The sequence below is a fragment of the Canis lupus genome, chromosome 16 (assembly GCF_048164855.1).
Source record: "Canis lupus baileyi chromosome 16, mCanLup2.hap1, whole genome shotgun sequence".
In the NCBI taxonomy this organism is placed as follows: Eukaryota; Metazoa; Chordata; class Mammalia; order Carnivora; family Canidae; genus Canis; species Canis lupus.
This window is the reverse complement of record NC_132853.1, coordinates 2,791,115-2,808,384: the sequence shown is the minus strand read 5'-3', so window position 1 is coordinate 2,808,384 and position 17,270 is coordinate 2,791,115. Positions and strand designations below refer to the sequence as shown.

General features: G+C 37.0%; 1 protein-coding gene and 1 long non-coding RNA gene across 4 annotated transcripts in view; one reads left to right on the top strand and one right to left on the bottom strand.

The window, feature by feature from the left end:
• Window positions 1-17,270, top strand: part of NR6A1 (nuclear receptor subfamily 6 group A member 1) — a 221,997-nt gene that overhangs the window by 39,999 nt on the left and 164,728 nt on the right. The gene's annotated exons all lie outside the window — the stretch shown is intronic.
• The window catches only part of LOC140605712 (uncharacterized), a 71,370-nt gene continuing 55,181 nt past the window's right edge, over window positions 1,082-17,270 (bottom strand). The window contains exon 3 of the long non-coding RNA XR_012008283.1: window positions 1,082-1,325. This is a non-coding gene — a long non-coding RNA (uncharacterized lncRNA). The remainder of the gene's footprint in view (window positions 1,326-17,270) is intronic.

Sequence of the window (17,270 nt, the reverse complement as noted above, 5' to 3'; positions counted from 1 at the left end):
TTCAAGGTCTAATTAAATGATGCTCTCCAGGACTTTTTTTTTTTCCCCCCAGGACTTTGTCTTGATCATAGATAATCATTGGTATTTCCAGTTGCTCTCAAAATGTGGCATACACCATTCTAGGATATGGTTTTAGCTGTTGGAACTAGGACATGGGAATATTCAATATCTTTGTTTTGCTATAATGCCAGAAGGTCGAATGATAATTCAGACTTGAGAATTCTTGAGATGATCTAGAATTATTTTTCTAGTTCTGGTACTTTTTAGGGTCATGAGACTGGCTATTTATCACCAATCTGCTGTCGATGTAAGCGGTAAAGTTTACCTTTTCATCATCCTAGCTAATATCAGCTCTTGAGGATGCACACCTTTTTATATATTTTTCCCGCCTATCTTAACAGTATAAAAATTCATGTCTGTTCAACTAATAATTAGTAACTGCAAGACCAAATAAGTCCTACAATGCTTATCAAACATTCTTTCTAGAATTCTTTCTGGAAATTGTAGAGTTCAGAGTCAGCTTTGTAGGCAATATGGGGTTCCAGTACCTTTAAGTGAACATAATATTTTCTCTTTGCCCTTCTCTTATGAATAGCCTTCATTTAGGAGGAGGAAAAGTAAATTCTTGTCATGGCCTTTCTTGGATTTTTTTTAGCATTAGGAAGGATATTGAGATGCCCTGAAATCTTTCAGACAGAACTATACAAAAAAAATGTGGCAGATAATTGAGGACTCTGTTAAGCATTGCATACTCTATTTACTCTAGGCTTAGTTCTAGGTTCCAGGGATACACAAACAGCGAAGTCTGAATCCTGTCCTCATCTATTAAGTTTATTGGAAAGTATTTATTTGTCTAGAATTACTTGAGAAAGCATATTTTAAACCTCTCATTTAGCACATAATATTCAAATGTATTCTCCTTTTCTGCACTTAATAGCAGTTGAAAACAGCTCCTGCTCATCTTCCAGGAAAGGCCTTCATTAAGATTATTGTTACATTATTCTTCTTGCTGGGCCAAGTAAGCCTAACTCATTTAACATTTCTGCATAGAATCTCTAGCCAAATGTGATTTAGACAATTCTTTTTTTTTTTTTTAAGATTTTTATTTATTCATGAGAGACACAGAAAGAGAGGCAGAGACACAGGTAGAGGAGGAGAAGCATGCTTCATGCAAGGAGCCCAATGCAGGACTTGATCACACCCTGAGCCAAAGGCAGACGCTCAATTGCTGAGTCACCCAGGTGTCCCATTTATACTTTTCCATTCCATGAGAATCAACAGATATCGAATCGTAATTTTATTTATCAGTGTAGAATAGGAGTCACCTAAAAAAAAAAAAAAAGCACTTTTAAAAACTGTACTTAGCTTATGTGGGCAATATTCTCAGCAATCCCCGTGTTATCTTTGTGAAGTTAATAGTGTTTTATTCCTCTCTGTTTTATAATATTCTAATACTAATGTGATAACAAATGGGCAGAAGTAAAAATTCATCATCTGTCTCAACCTTCTTGGGGATCAAATGAACATGCCCAGCTGTATGTAACAAGTGGTAGGAGACCTCAAGACTAATATGGACTGTTTGTGTTGTCTTAAGTTGGTTATGAATGTTAATATGCAAATTCCATGGCTTCTGACTGAGAAGGAATAACATCTTCTATGTTAATGTCTCATGACTATTATATATGAGATTGAGAACAATGGGGATTTCTCTCTGATGCCGCTTTGAAATTTAGAGGCCCTTATGTTGTCTCTACTCCTCAAATTCTTGATAGGGAAAGCCTGCTCATACTTATTTTGGAACAGGAAATACCACTGTTGCTGATTTCCCATTGTGGTTGGCCATGGTTGTAGATAGTAAGTTTGGGACAACAGGTAGGATGTGTTGGAACATAGGTGAGGAAAAAAATCTGACTTTGTCCTGTTCAGATGGCTTTTTTTTCCTCCAGCCTTTTCTATGATAGAGCAGATGGGTAGCCATGCTTAGAATATGGGCAGCTGTTCACACTCTGGCTGCCTTCTTATGATTCCTGGGCTTCTTAGAGTCCAATGTTATGGCACAGGTTCAGGCTAAGTTCATTTCTACAAGAAGCATCTCTGTACCCTGCTCATTAGCATAAGCTAGGGACAAGGGCAGTCAAAGGTCAAGAAAAGTTCAAAACAGCATAACCTTTCTATGCTTCTGTTTCCAAATAACCCCAGTCTGCCTTGCTCCCTGAGTTTTTTCCTCAACCACCGTGTTTACTGTGTAGTTGTAAAACTCAAGAGAACAAGGACCAACTTGATACAAGGGAAGTTAAAGAATAGAAGTCATTGTTGCTTAAAACAGGAGAAATAATTGATTTATGTTTGGGGGCCAATTAGGCTATAAAACAGGAACAGTAAAGGGACCTATGACTTTAGGACAGCTACTTGCTCTGATTTCTGTCCCACAGACAAGGGGCTCCCCAATAAAGGCTGTCAGCTTTCTAGGCTAAGTTATTAATTCCTTTCATGCCTTTCAGGGATTGTAAACAGCACATAATACAGGAAAACAATTGATACTGTTCAGTTATTGGCCAGATAGAGGGTCAAAGGGTAAATAGTTGGATTAGCAACAGCTGGTCTTCCTCTTCAGTCAAACTTTTGTTCCTTATTATCTATTTCAGCAAAGTCCTTCCTGAGTTTTTGGCCTCTAAATAGTTAAATCCATTTCTTTTCTTGTAAAATAAGCCTACAAATAATTATTGATCAAAATTGAAAATACTCATATTTTAATTCAGTTTCCAAAGTTGAAGATGAGCATTCTCTTTGGTTGACTATGTGTTGACTGTGTTGATATTCAAAGGGTATTATCTCAAGGAAAATAACTACCTAAAGTTAGACAGATTAGAGGCTTTTTAGCTATTTTTACTAACTGCTTAAAGATCTTGGTGCAGCTTGATTTAAAAAAAAAAAAGTTGTCTTTACTTAAACTGATAATAGTAGGATAACGTATATTCATTGTGGAAAACACTAAGAGAAAAATATAAACACTCCTGATCCCACCACCCAGAAATAACCACTGTTTCTTACTTGAGGGTATATCCTTCCATTCCAGCTTGTGTCTGAGTTTGTTTTTTACATAATTTGGAATCATAATACATGTACAACTTTGTATCTCCCCCCCGCCCCATCGTTATATTGTAAGCATTGGCCCAAGTCATAAAACATTTTTCATAAGTATTTTTAGTGGCTGGATAATATTTCATTGTAAGGGAATAATTTTGCCATGATTTATTTAACCATTCTCCTGTTTGGCATTTAGGTTTACAGATTTTTCTATATTCTATAAACATGTTTTTGTATAAATTTCTTGTCTACATTTCAAATGAACTCTTTAGCATATAAACCAAAACTCTTTTGAATTAAGAGCATAACCCCCGGCTCAAGATTGCTTGGGTTCTGTTTGGATCCATTATTTACTGCTATGTAATCTTGGCTAAATTATTTAACCTCTCTGGGCCTCAGTGTTTTCATCTGTAAAATGGGAACAATAAAAATTTATTTCTACTTTACAGGGCTGTTGTAAGGATTATATGAAGTAATAGATACATGCCCATATATTTATATTTAAAACAATGCTTGGCAAATGATAAACAATGTTAAGTATGTGCTGTTCCAGGCTATGTAACATAATGTTGAAATTCTTAGTCTTTCTGTATTAATGGACTATTGTAACTGCACTTTATTCAATTAAACTAGCCTGTGTTTCTTAATGACACAAAGATAAATCATTCCAGATGTTAGCAGATGTAGGTTACTGCTTCAAGTAAATTGTTCCCTCAGAGGAGCAGAGCTCATATATTGCTGACTACTTTGGCCAAGACTGCTCTTTACTGTCTGGTTAACTGTTAGGGTGTTTTGGTCCCCTTCCCTCAGCCAGCAGCAGGTAACCTCCCAAGTGACCATCTGCCAGCCCATTTTTTTACGTCTTAGGAAACTAAAGAAGTTAACTCTCTGCTTATTTAAAACACATACTGAGATTATATACTCTTTGGTTAATACCATGCGTATGTTGGGGGAAAAATTTGTGCATTTAGAACCTGACCATTACTATTTTAAAAACACTGGGATTCTTAAAAATACTTGGGATTCTTGCTGACTCAGACTACACGCACACATATACACACCCGTTTTTTGTTTTTGTTTTTGTTTTTTTTTTTCACTTTTTACTGATCAAGGATTTAGGTATAGATAAATGGACATTTAAAAAGAGACATGAGGGTGGCTCAGTCTGTTGAGCGACCCACTCTTGATTTCAGCTCAGATTATGATCTCAGGTTTGTGAGATCGAGCCCCGTCTTGGTCTCTGCACTGGCGTGGAGCCTGCTTAAGATTTTCTCCCTCTCCTTCTACCCCTCCCTCTCTTAAAAAAGAGAGAGAGAAATGAAAGTCTGTTTTTGGAGTCTTTTGCCATGATGATGGATGCCCACCAAATAGGGATCTATTGGTGCTGATTGGATGCACAGGTGAGATAAAAAGCAATTTCAGAATCAAAAGCTAACATCACTGGCTTGCTCTGGTTTTGCATTCATCTGTCAAGTGTTTTGGGATCCCAAGGAGATTTATTTTTAAGATATTTATTTATTTATTTATTATGAGAGAGAGAGAGAGAGGGAGAGAGAGAACAATCAGGAGAGAGGAAGAGAGAGGGAGAAACAGATTCCCCGAGGAGCAAGGAGCCCGACTTGGGATTATGACCTGAGCCAAAGGCAGACACTTAACTAACAGCCACACAGGAGCCTCTCAAGGAGACTTTTTGTGGATTCTTCAGACTACAAAAGAAGAATATACTTCTCAGCTAGAGTACCCCTGGGTTCTGTTCAAAATTCTAATATTCTGTATCGTGTCTTAATGGGTTAATGCCTAGTTGTCAAACTATATGTCACAATTTTTGATCTCAGAAGATACTTCATATAAGCTCAGGTGTGATCTGCAGAGAGTGAATTTAAGGCTGGGTGTTAGAGATCAAGGAAGGAAAGAAAATTAACATTTACTGGGTATTCCTTATGTGCCAAGCACTTTGCATATATTCAGTAGGAGTGAGAAGGATTATATCCTATAAAATTATCTAATTTTAAGTTTGACTTTATAAAGATTTTGTTTATTCATGAGAGACAGAGAGAGAGGGGCAGAGACATAGGCAAAGGGAGAAGCAGGCTCCATATAGGGAGCCCTACGTGGGACTCAATCCCAGGACTCCAGAATCATGCCCTGAGCTGAAGTCAGACACTTAACCACTGAGCCACCCAGGTATCCCCTCAGTTTGACTTTATAATACCTTGTCCATTGTTCTTTTCTTCCCTCCCCACTTCTTTTCTCTTTGATGTGTGTGCCAAGCTGTGACAAGCTGTGACACAGTTCATGCCCTGAAGGACTCTGGTTTAGTCAGTAAGACAGACATGAAACTAGATGATATGTGCCTACTACTACTACCACTACTACATAGTAGCTAATATTTATTACGCACTAAATGCTTCACATGCAAGCACTCATAAAATTTGTTTTAAAAGATACTATCCTTATCTTACAGATGAGAATGTTAAGGCTTGGAGAGGTTAAAAGACTCACTCCAAAATATAGAGTGGAGAAGTATCTGAGATTTGAGAACTGTTTTTTAAAAAAATTATTTTGGGAACCCTGGGTGGCACAGCGGTTTAGCGCCTGCCTTTGGCCCGGGGCGCGATCCTGGAGACCTGGGATCAAGTCCCACGTCGGGCTCCCGGTGCATGGAGCCTGCTTCTCCCTCTGCCTATGTCTCTGCCTCTCTCTCTCTCTCTGTGTGACTATCATAAATAAATAAAGAAAAATTAAAAAAAAAAAAATAAATAAATTATTTTATTTTATTAAAATTTAATTAACTTGTAGTACATTATTAGTTTCAGAGGTAGTTTAATGATTCATCAGTTACATGTAACATCCAGTGCTCATTACATCAAGTGCCCTCCTTAATGCCCATCATCCATCTCCCTCCCACCCCCCTCTCTACCAGCAAACCTCATTTGTTTCCTATGGTTAAAAAAAGTCTCTTATGGTTTCTCTCTTTCTCTGATTTAATCTTGTTTTATTTTTCCCTCCCTTCACCTGTGCTCCTCTGTTTTGTTTCTTAAATTCTACAAGAATGAAATCATATGATACTTTTCTCTGATTGACTTATTTCATTTAAATTCTCTTCTATCCTGTCTTTAGTTCTCTTGACTGTGACAGGCCTCAAATGCTACTGGAAGAGCTTAAAGCAATATAATGATTTATAACATACATCATATTTTTTTTTGTATACAGAAAAATATACTATTTTCTAAGTGTTATTTGAGCTCTTTTTTATATATTAGAATGATTTTGGATACAACGTAGGATAATTCACTGTGGAGTACGTTCCCAAAGAGATTTCTTCTCTGGCTCAGGTTCAGGATTATTCCACTATTTGTCAGACAGGTTCTTTCCTGAAACAAATGAAGATAAATTCACAGATCTCCCTTGTTTTTCCCTTTATGTCCCCTTTCCTTCACAAAACTTATTTCGTGAGTTTTTCACATTCATAACTGTTCCAAGAACCTTCTTCCAAAACTTCAGCTGGATCTGCTGTATCAGGTCTCTTGAATGTGGGTTTTTGCTGGGGAGTTCTCTTCTGATAAGAATTCTTTTGAACAGGGTAGGGATGGGATGAGATTCAGAGCTTTAGGCTGAGCTCTCATCCCCTTGACCTCTGCCCCTATTACAGAGTTTATACTGACTTGGTAGGGACTCCCTATGGAGCCAAGAGTTTAGGACTTGTTTACAATTGATGAAAAGATAGTTGCATTCAAAGGCTGTTGTTGGGTCCTTGGATGCTCACGGATCTCTGCCATTATCTCTAGTGGGTGCAGGGAATGCTGGAACATCTGGGTCTGGAGATTTGTAATGGATGACTAAGAAGGAATGAGAATAAACTAAAGCTAGATAGGTTTCTGAAATTGTTCTTTCTACAGAAGCTGTATATGCAGTAACATTTTTGAGAACGGAAAGATTTGTACAAATCTGTGCTTTGTTTCATTAAAAAAAGCAGAAAGTGGTTTAAATTCAGTATATGATATAAGAGGATGTGTGAGAATTCTTTCTTTTTTGATGTCTTACCAGAGAAAATTTGCTGTTAGGCAAATGTTTCAGGTAGTAGAGGGAAATGCTAGATTATTAAAGCCATCTTCTTCAGAGTTATGCATAGTTTTACAAATTAGTATTTTCTCTGAAAATCTTGTGGTTTAAGTATGCTGGGGGAGATTATAGCAACTCAGTCCCAACAGTCTTCATATACCTTTACCAGCCACACTTTGATCACACTTTTTTTAGCCTCAGTACCTGAAGTTACATATCTTTTTTTGGGAGTGGGGGTGGGGGGTGTCCAGTATTTGTTGTAGATGTGAATCTGGGGGTGGGGGGAAGATAAGCATCTTCCTTTGAAGGGTGCTGACAGTCACTATGAACCAAAACCATACATCCTTTGTTGGTAAACATAGGAAAACAAACTTCATGAATAATAAGATTCAAAGTGAAAATACAGTGTTATTACATCTTTTTCATCTCAGCACAAAATTCCATGTACTAAATGTAGTCTGGCCTATGGATGTATTTTTGTCTGAGTAACCACATATTCAAATAAATCATGTTGTCAACATTTAAAACCTGCAAGATTTTCATAAAAATTTGGAGTTTTGTCCTTCTTGATAAATTCAGCTTGGATTTCTTCACAACATCTGTTGGCTGGAATAGAATAGTGGCTGCCCTTCTTGATGTGAGCATGCACTTTCAGGTTTGTCACGGACCTAGATGGCCTCCTTCATCCAAGTATGTCTCCTGCACATTCTGTAGGCTTTTGAGTTTGTAGCTCCTATACTAAAGAATGATAATTGTCAGTGCAGCTGAAGGTGTGGGAAAATAGGAACCATTATGACTATAATATATCAAAGCTGAAAATATACGGGTTTACTTTTGCAGATTTAGTGATTTAAAAATTAAAAATTACAGATGTAGCATTTCATGTCTCAGTCTTTATCCTATAAGAAATGACAGGTGTGCAAAATATATAGTCAAAGATACTCCTTTCAGCATTTATAATAGCAAAAAAATTGGAAAGAGTTTAAAGTTTAACAGAGGACTGCTGGTTTCATAGACTCTGGTTATCCATGCAATGGAGTACTACTATAGAATTGCTAAAGAAAAGGCAGATTTTAGTCTGGAAGAAGGGTATACTGAACTGTTTGTTAACAGTATAATATCTTTGGGCAAATAGTATCACAGGGCAACTTTCATGATTTCTGTGTTTAAATTTAAAAAAAATAAAGCTCTTGTAGTTTTATTTTTTAAGAGATTTTATTTATTCATTCATGAGAGACACAGAGAGAGAGGCAGAGACATAGGCAGAGCGAGAACCAGGCTCCCTGCAGGGAACTTGTGTGGGACTTGATCCTAGGACCCCAGGATTATGACCTAATGAAGGCAGTGCTCAACCACTGAGCCACCCAGGTGCCCCAAAACTCTTGTATTAAGAAAAAATGGGATCCCTAGGTGGCGCAGCGGTTTGGCGCCTGCCTTTGGCCCAGGGCGTGATCCTGGAGACCCGGGATCGAATCCCACATCGGGCTCCCGGTGCATGGAGCCTGCTTCTCCCTCTGGCTGAGTCTCTGCCTCTCTCTCTCTCTCTGTGACTATCATAAATAAATAAAAATTAAAAAAAAAAGAAAAAATGATACATATTTAATTTTTTGAATGAGAGAGTGAGCGTGTGTTGTGTGCATGGGTAGAGGAGGAGCAGAGGAAGAAGGAGAGAGAGAATCTTAAGCAGGCTCCATGGCCCAGTGTCAAGCCTGACATAGGGCTTGATCTCATTACCCTGAGATCATAACCTGAGCCAGAATCAAGTGTTGGGATGCTTAACCCCTGAGCTACCCAGGTGCCCCAAAAGAGATATATTTAAAAAAAAAAATCTCTGGCTCTCATTTCTTTTACCAAATTTGTAAGGCTATTCTACCAAATTGAGCTACTCGCATTCTAGCTTTCCACCTTAGATCACAGGTTTTTGCATTCAGAATTCTCTTATCTTGAAATTGCTCTAAGGAAAGGGAATTGGTATCCTCAAGTAGCAGGACCCATCTTGAAGCCTGAGAACAGGGTAGAAGCCTAGAGCAGTGTTTGCAGGCTTCTACAGTCTTGCAGTTCTCCTTCCATCCACAATCAAGCTGTCCACATTGGCCAGCTTTTCAAAATCAGGCTTGACACTACCATACTATGGAGAATAAAAGGATCCTTAATAGCTTCTCATTTGAGTGTGTTGCCCTGGCAGTTGCAGGGTTACATTGCTGGAAATGACCTTAATGGAAGATAGCATGGTGCAGTGGAAAAAACATGAGTGAGAGTTTGCATCTTGGCTTTTGTCACTTCCTTGCTGAGTGACCATAGGTAACCTGTGAAGCTGTTTCTTTATCCATACAACAGTAATAATCCCTGTTAGGGGTTGTTTTAAAAAAAAAAGTGAGATATATATGAATTCTCTAGCATCTAGCCGTTCTTGCCAATCCTGTATGTTTCTTCTTTGCTGAAATACATGATGAAGGGTTTCTAACTTTTTTGGGTAATATTTAGTGAGCATTTACTCTATGCTAATGGTTTTAAAACATTATCTCATTCTTGTAATTTTTATAATGTTTTCAACTCTTGTTCCCTCCATTTTACAGATGAAGAAACTGACAGTTTAACACTTGGCCAAGGCCACAGAGCTGGTAACTGGCAGAGCTGGAGTTTGTGTGGTTACAGAAACAATATAATTTTTATCTTTTTAAAACAGTGGTATGATTTACATACAGTGAAATGCACAGATACTAAGTATAAGGTTCAAACACTTTTTACAAATGCATGCGCCTTTGTAATCCATGTTCTGTCAAGATACAGAACATTGCCATCTCTTCAGAAAATTGCCTTATGCTTTTTTTCTCCATCAATTCCACTGTTCTACCCTAAGAAGCATTAACTTCTCAACTCTGTAATGATAGATTAGTTTAGCCTGTTCTAAAATGTCATAAATGGAATCATACAACAGGTGGTCTTTTGTGTCTAGTGTTTTACAGCATAATGTTTGAGACCTAGCCATGTTGTTCCAGGCTTTAGTAGTTCATTTCTTTGTATTGCTAAGTAGTATTCCGTTGACTGTGTCACAGTTTATCTATACATGTGTTGATAACCTGTGCTGTTTCTATTTTTTGGCTATTACGAATAAAGCAGCTGTGAAAACTCTTGTATGAGGTTTTTGTGGATGTATCTCCATATATATATATATATATTTTAAGATTTTATTTATTCATGAGAGACACACAGAGAGAGGCAGAGACATAGGCATAGAGAGAAGCAGTCTCCCTGCAGGGGAGCCTGATGTGGGATTCAATCCTAGGACCCCGGGATCATGACTTGAGTCCAAGGCAGATGCTTAGCCACTGAGCCACCCAGGCATCCTGTGGATATATGTTTTTATTTCTCTTAGACACATATCTAGGAATTGTTGGGTTATATGGTAGATGGTATGTTAAGCCTTATGAAATTGCCAGTTTTCCAAATTGTTAATATATTATACAGCTCCAGTAGTGTAAGAGTTGCAGTTGTTCTACATCTTTGCAAGCATTTGGTGTTATCAATTTTCAAATTTTAGTCATTCTAGTGAGTCTGTAATGGACTGATCGTTTTTTGTTTTGTTTTTAAATATTTATTTGAGAGAGAGAGCATTAGTTGGGGGAGAGGGGGAGAGAGAGAATCTTCAAGTGGACTCCCCACTGAGCGTGGAGCCCAATGTGGGCTTGATCCCATAATCCATGAGATCATGATCTTGATCCCATAATCTATGCATAATCCATGAGCTGAATCCAAGAGTCAGACACTTAACTGAGCCACCCAGGCGCCCAGTTAATTTGCATTTCCCTAATGACGAATTATGTAGATCACCTTTTTATGCTCTTACTGGCTGTTCATATATCACTTTTTATTCAGGGGTGCCTGGGTGACTTAGTTGGTAGTTGATTAGGTGTGTGCCTTGGGCTAGGGTCATGGTCTCTAGGCGCTGGGATTGCCCTGAGTCAGGCTCCCTGCTCAGAGAGGAATCTGCTTCTTCCTCTCCTTCTGCCCCTCCTTCCACTTGTGCACACACAAACTCGTGCTTTCTCTCGTTCAAATAAATAAAATCTTAAAAAAGAAAAAAAGTATCTGTTGAAAGTTTTTTTACTATTAAAGTTCTATTCTCAATCCTGTTTTTGAGCTTTGTTTTGTTTTTTTAATTCGGATGCAAGTCCTTCATCAAATAAGTGATGTGAATATTTTCTCCCAGTCTGTGGCTTTCTGTTTTATTAATATGTTTTTTTGATTAGCAGACGTTTACATTTCTAGGAAGTCTAATTTATTAATTTTTACTTTTATGCTTAATGCTTTCTGTGTTCTAAGAAATCTTGGCCTAACCTGAGGTTGCAAAGGTGTGCTGTTCTTTATAAAAACTATTTTTAGTTTTTATATTTACGTCTATAACTCCTCTAAAATTAAAATTTTTGTATGGTATGAGATAGAAGTCCAAGTTTTTCTTTATAAATAGTCATTTGTTTTAGCACCAATTGTTGAAAAGACTTTCTCATTGAATTTTTGATGCACTTGCTGAAAAATGAATTATTTATATGTATGAGTCTATTTATAGATTATATTATCTTTCATTAATCTATTTATCTTTCCCAGTACTGCAGTGTCTTGAATACCATAATAACTTTATAATCAGTCTTGAAATCAGGTAGTGTTAATGTTCCAACTCCATTTTCCCTTTAAAGTTGTTCAGGCTATTCTAGGGTGTTTGCTTTCTTTTCATTTCTCTACAGATTTTAGAATCAGCCTGTCAATTTTTTCTTTTTTTAAACAAAGAAGCCTCCTGGGATTTTGATTGGATTATATTGATCCTATTAACTTCGGGAGAGTTGTCATTTCAGAACTGAGTCTTCTGTGAATTTAGTGTATCTTTTGCACATATTTAGGACTTACTTGTTTTTTCTCATCAGGTTTTTGAAAGATCACTGTTGAGATGTAGTATATCTTTCTTTAAACTTACCCTAAATACCCTTTTTAAAAAAATGCTATCGTAAATGGTATTATTTTAAAATGTTGTTTTCCCATTGCTTATTGCTAGTATAGAAAAGCAGTTGATTTTTGTATATCGAATTTGTATCATATAACATTAAATTTGTTTCCTAGCTCCAGTAAGTTTTAAAATTCCTTGGGACTTTTTATATGTATATCTATGAATAAAGACAATTCTGCTTCTTCCTTTTTGATGTTTATGAGTTTTGTTTATTTTTATTACCTTATTGCATTGGTTCAGATTTCCAGTCTAATAGATAAAAGTGGTGAGAATAACATTCTTGTTTTGTTTTTGATCTTAGGGGGAAAGATTCAGTATTTCACTATCAAGTATGTTAGCCATACTTAGATTCTTTTTCTTCTTTTTTTTAAAGTTTGATAAAAATACACATAGCATTTGCAATCTTACTAACCAATTATTTATTTATTTATTTTTAAAGATTTTATTTATTCATGAGAGACAGAGAGAGAGAGGCAGAGATAGACAGAGGGAGAAGCAGGCTGCCTGATGTGTGGGACTCGATCCTGGGACTCTGGGACCACGCCCTGAGCCTAAGACAGACGCTCAACCACTGAGCCACCCAGGCATCCCATTAACCAATTTTTTCAATGTACGGTTTAGTGCCATTAAGTATGTTCATACTGTTGTGCAGCCATCACAACCATCCACCCACAGAATGTATGTAACACTTTCATCTTATAACACTGAAACTGTACCCATTAATAATGGTTCTCCATTCCCCTAGCTTCTAGCAGCCACCATTCTACTTTCTGTCTCTTGTGAATTTGACTATTCTAGGTATTTGATATAAGTAAAATCATAGTATTTGTCTGGTTGTGTGTGGCTTCTTCTTTTCTTTCTTTTTTTTTTTTTAAAGATTTTATTTATTTGTTTAAGAGAGAGTGCATGAGCCAGGAGGAAAGGGTAGAGGGAGAAGGAGGGGCAGACTATCTATCTGCTAGCCTGATGTGAGGCTTGATTCCAGGACCCCAAGATTATGACTTGAGCCAAACCAAAGGCAGACGCTTTAACTGATTGAGCCACCCAGGTGCTTGTCTATCCATTCATCTGTTGATAGACACTTTGGGTCACATACACCTTTTGGCTATCATGAATAGAGCTGCTGTAAATATGAATGTGCAGATATTTCTTCAAGTCCTTATTTTCAATTCTTTTGGGTATATGCCCAACACTGGAGTTGCTGGATCATTTGGTAATTTTGTTTTTAATTTTCTGAAGAGCCAATATAATTTTTTACGGTGGCTGTATCATTTTACATTTCTCCTAGCAACGCACAAGAGTTCCAATTTTTCTACATCCTCACTAACGCTATTTTCTGTGTTTTTGATAGTAGCCATCCAAATGGGTATGAGGTGATACCTCATTGTGGTTTTGATTTGCATTTCCCTAATGAATGATGATGTTGAACATCTTTCATGTGCTCATTGGCCATTTAAGCTTTTCCTTGTTTTCCTCTAAACGTTTTATACTTTTGGGTCTTACATTTAGGTCTTTGATCTGTTTCGAGGTTAAGTTTTGAGCATATGGTGTAAGGTCCACATTCGTTCTTTTACAAGTGGGTGTTCAATTTTGCTATCACTGTTTTTTTTTTCTTCCCCATTAGATGGTTTTGACAACCTTGTTGAAAATTATTGACCATATATGAGAGATTTTTTAAATTAATTTTTTATTTTTTAAAAGTGATTTGATTTATTCATGAGAGAGAGAGAGAGAAGGAGGGAGAGGGGAGGGGGCAGAGACATAGGCAGAGGGAAAAGCAGGCCCCCCACAGGAAGCCCAATGCAGGACTCCATCTCTGGACCTGAGGTCACTCCCTGAGCCAAAGGTAGATGCGCAACCGCTAAGCCACCCGGGTGTCCCTATATGTGAGAGTTTATTTCAGAGCTCCATATCCTGTTCCATTTGTCTGTATGTCTACTTTTATGCCAGTACCACACTGTTTTGATTACAATAGCTTTGTAGTTAAGTTTTGAAATCAAGAAGCCATACATTTTTTTGTAGATGCTATTTATCAGTATGAGGAAGTTCCTTGTATTCCTGTTTGCTAAGAGTCAAAGCCTGGGTTAAGAGATTCTTAACCTCAGGCCATACTACCTCAAAAGATTTTTATTTAACTCATTATTTTGGATACATTCAATTTATTTTGTGTGAATCTATTTTTTGTGTAGCCATAAACCAACTAGTTAGTTTTCTAGGTTAGTTTGAGAAGTCTTTTATTTCAAACTTTAAGTCACTATCTAGTGGTGGTCTTCTGGAAGGAAGCACAGAGGTGAGAACTTGTGGTAGTGCATTGAGATTTATTCCCACTTAGTCCACAAGGTGGCAACAGGCCCTAACTGAAGAACCAAGAACAAGGAATCAGACTGAAAAATAAAAGAAAATGCTTGTAAATTTCATAATTAAACGACAGAAAACCAAGATTTTCTGATAAGTAATACTGGTAAACCTTAGAATTTGAGAGAAAGAATGAACCTTTAGCTCATTCTAAAAGCATGCATGAAAACTCTAAAATATGTTGGAACCCATTTTGCCCCCTCCTTTTCCTTTCAGACTTCAAAATCGTGACTTATTCAGTAGTAGCTATCCAGTTGTTTTACTTTGAATATTGGGGGGAGGGAGGAGTAAGGTGAGAGAGCCAACCATTAATGCAAAGGGATCTGAGTTTGGGGGTGGAGACAAGAAGGATATGCACTTATATCTGTGAGTTGAAAATCTACTTCCAAGAAAATGCAAGAAGAGGTAGTAATGGCTCCATGTTGTCCTTTGAGTCTGAGACTCCTTTACTTGGCGTAAAAAAAAAAAAAAAAAGGCCTTTTTAAATGAATGTTACAGTCTAATGTGTGGGCTTTTCTTATAAAAATGGAAATTGGGGGAAAAATGGAAATTGGGAGAACAGAGATATTCCTGGTTAAGGAATTAAGATAATGATGAAAGAAGAAAGTCCTTTAAGGGAATATGAGATTCCAGGAAGTCATGGGCAGAATATATGGGGTTCAGAATATATGAGGTGAGTTTCTAATGCTCCTTAAGGTAGTTCAGAGAAAAAGTTTGGGAAGATTGCTAGGCTGGAAGTAATGTGACCTGATAACCTAGAGTAGCTTGCTTGGTTATAGCACTGATGACATCTTTTTTGACCTCAGCCAACTTAGGCAGAACCACATTACCTACTTAACCTTACTGTTCCTGTTTTCTATTGGATATGGAATGTTATGCACAAATAAATTTGGGGTAAGGATGATAAATGTGCTTTAGCAATTGAGGTATGACTCCTATTTCAAACATGACATGTACACATCAAAGTCTAATTACTAGAAAATTTAAAGTAAAGATAGTGTTGATGCAGTACCCATCATCATACACAACATTTATCAAACTGATTTGAAAATAACATTGCTAGGTGTGTCTAGCATCAGTCAGTTGAGTGCCTGACTCTTGGTTTCAGTTCAGGTCATCATCTCATGGGTTGAGAGATCAAGCCCTGAGGCAGGCTCTGTGCTGGGGTGCGGAGGGGGCGGGATTTCTTGAGATTATCTCCCTCTGCCCTTTTGTACAAGTGTGTTGAGTGCTGTCTCTCTCTCTCAAATAAATCTCTGAAAATGACATTGCTGAATGACCCATAACTGAAGATTAAAAAGCAAGAATAGTAGCAATTGAAAACTACCACTAATTCCTTCAGCAGTGATATTGGAGTTCTTCTGAGAACTGCAAGATTTCCAACTGATTTTATATGTGTAGTAGGGTTTTTGCAACATTGTCACCCATTTTGTAGCAGCCAGGCTTTTTAGTGGAATACTGAAGAGTCTTCTTAATTTTAGTTCATAAACAGAATTTTATTAACAGTTAACAAGTTACTTAAAATAGCCTTTTTTTTTTTTCTTTTAGAGATTTCATTTATTTATTCATGAGAGACACACACACACAGAGAAGCAGGCTCCATGCAGGGAGCCTGACATGGGACTCATCCCGGGTCTCTAGGATCACGCCCTGGGGTGAAGGCGGCACTAAACCTCTGAGCCACTGGGGCTGCCCTTAAAATAGCCTTTATTCATAAGTAGAAATGAATTGAACATCAGCCATTCATATGGTAAATGAATGTTGGATTAATTCACCACAAGGATCCTGTAACTTCCTATCTTTAGAATCCTGGAGCTAAAAGATTGGGAAGGAAGAGGAGAAGGTAGAAAAATAGAGGCTAGCCAGAAGGAGGCTCAGTCCAATGGGCCTTTGGAGCTAGGTGTGGATTAGAATAAGAGTGTTCTTCTGAGAATTAAAGCAAAATCTGACCATTTTAGGTGTATGAATATGTGTGGTCATTGTTGTATCCACAGATATTTATAATAATAGCTCTAATATTGTTTTTTTTTTTTTTGTTTTAGCTCTAATATTGTTGATAGAATTATTCCTCATAATGTGGTCAGTCCTACTGACAATTACTATTTGTTATATGAATCTAAAACCAAATGATCTGGGAATTGTTTTTCCTTATGTTGAATGGAGTAGATCTGTGTAATTGAGAAGGAAATAAAATCCTTTATGTAATGATTTTTGTGCTGGGACTTTTGTTGATTTGTTTGGCGTCTGGATTATTTAGCACCTTAGTTGTCCAGGAATCTGTCAACATAACTAAGATGCAGTAAAAGCCAAACCATAAATGTAACTTTTATCAAAATAACCTAAGCTGTGATATTTAGTCTCTATCTCTGTCCCTTACCCCCTTTTTCTGTTAGAGGTTTTGTTTGACAAAAACTTAAAATGCTTTATAACCTTTCCTAAGAGTAATGATAATTTTGGCCCTTGATTATAATTCACTAATAAGATATTACATTCTCTTCACATAAATTTGATAAATGTGATTTTTGACCAATTAGTTTCAACCTCTGACTTTTGTTTCTATTTTTTTTTTTCAAACAAATTGGTAAAAATATCAGTAAGCAAATCTTATAAGCGACATTGGTAAATGTAAAACTGATCCTAGAAATGCAGGTGAAAGCCGACAGGATCATTTTAAAAACTTCAGAATTACAATGGGACTAGAAACAAGTTTCAGAGAAATAGATATTGATTTGGGGAGTTGGTATGGCTGTTCACAAGTTAAGATTAT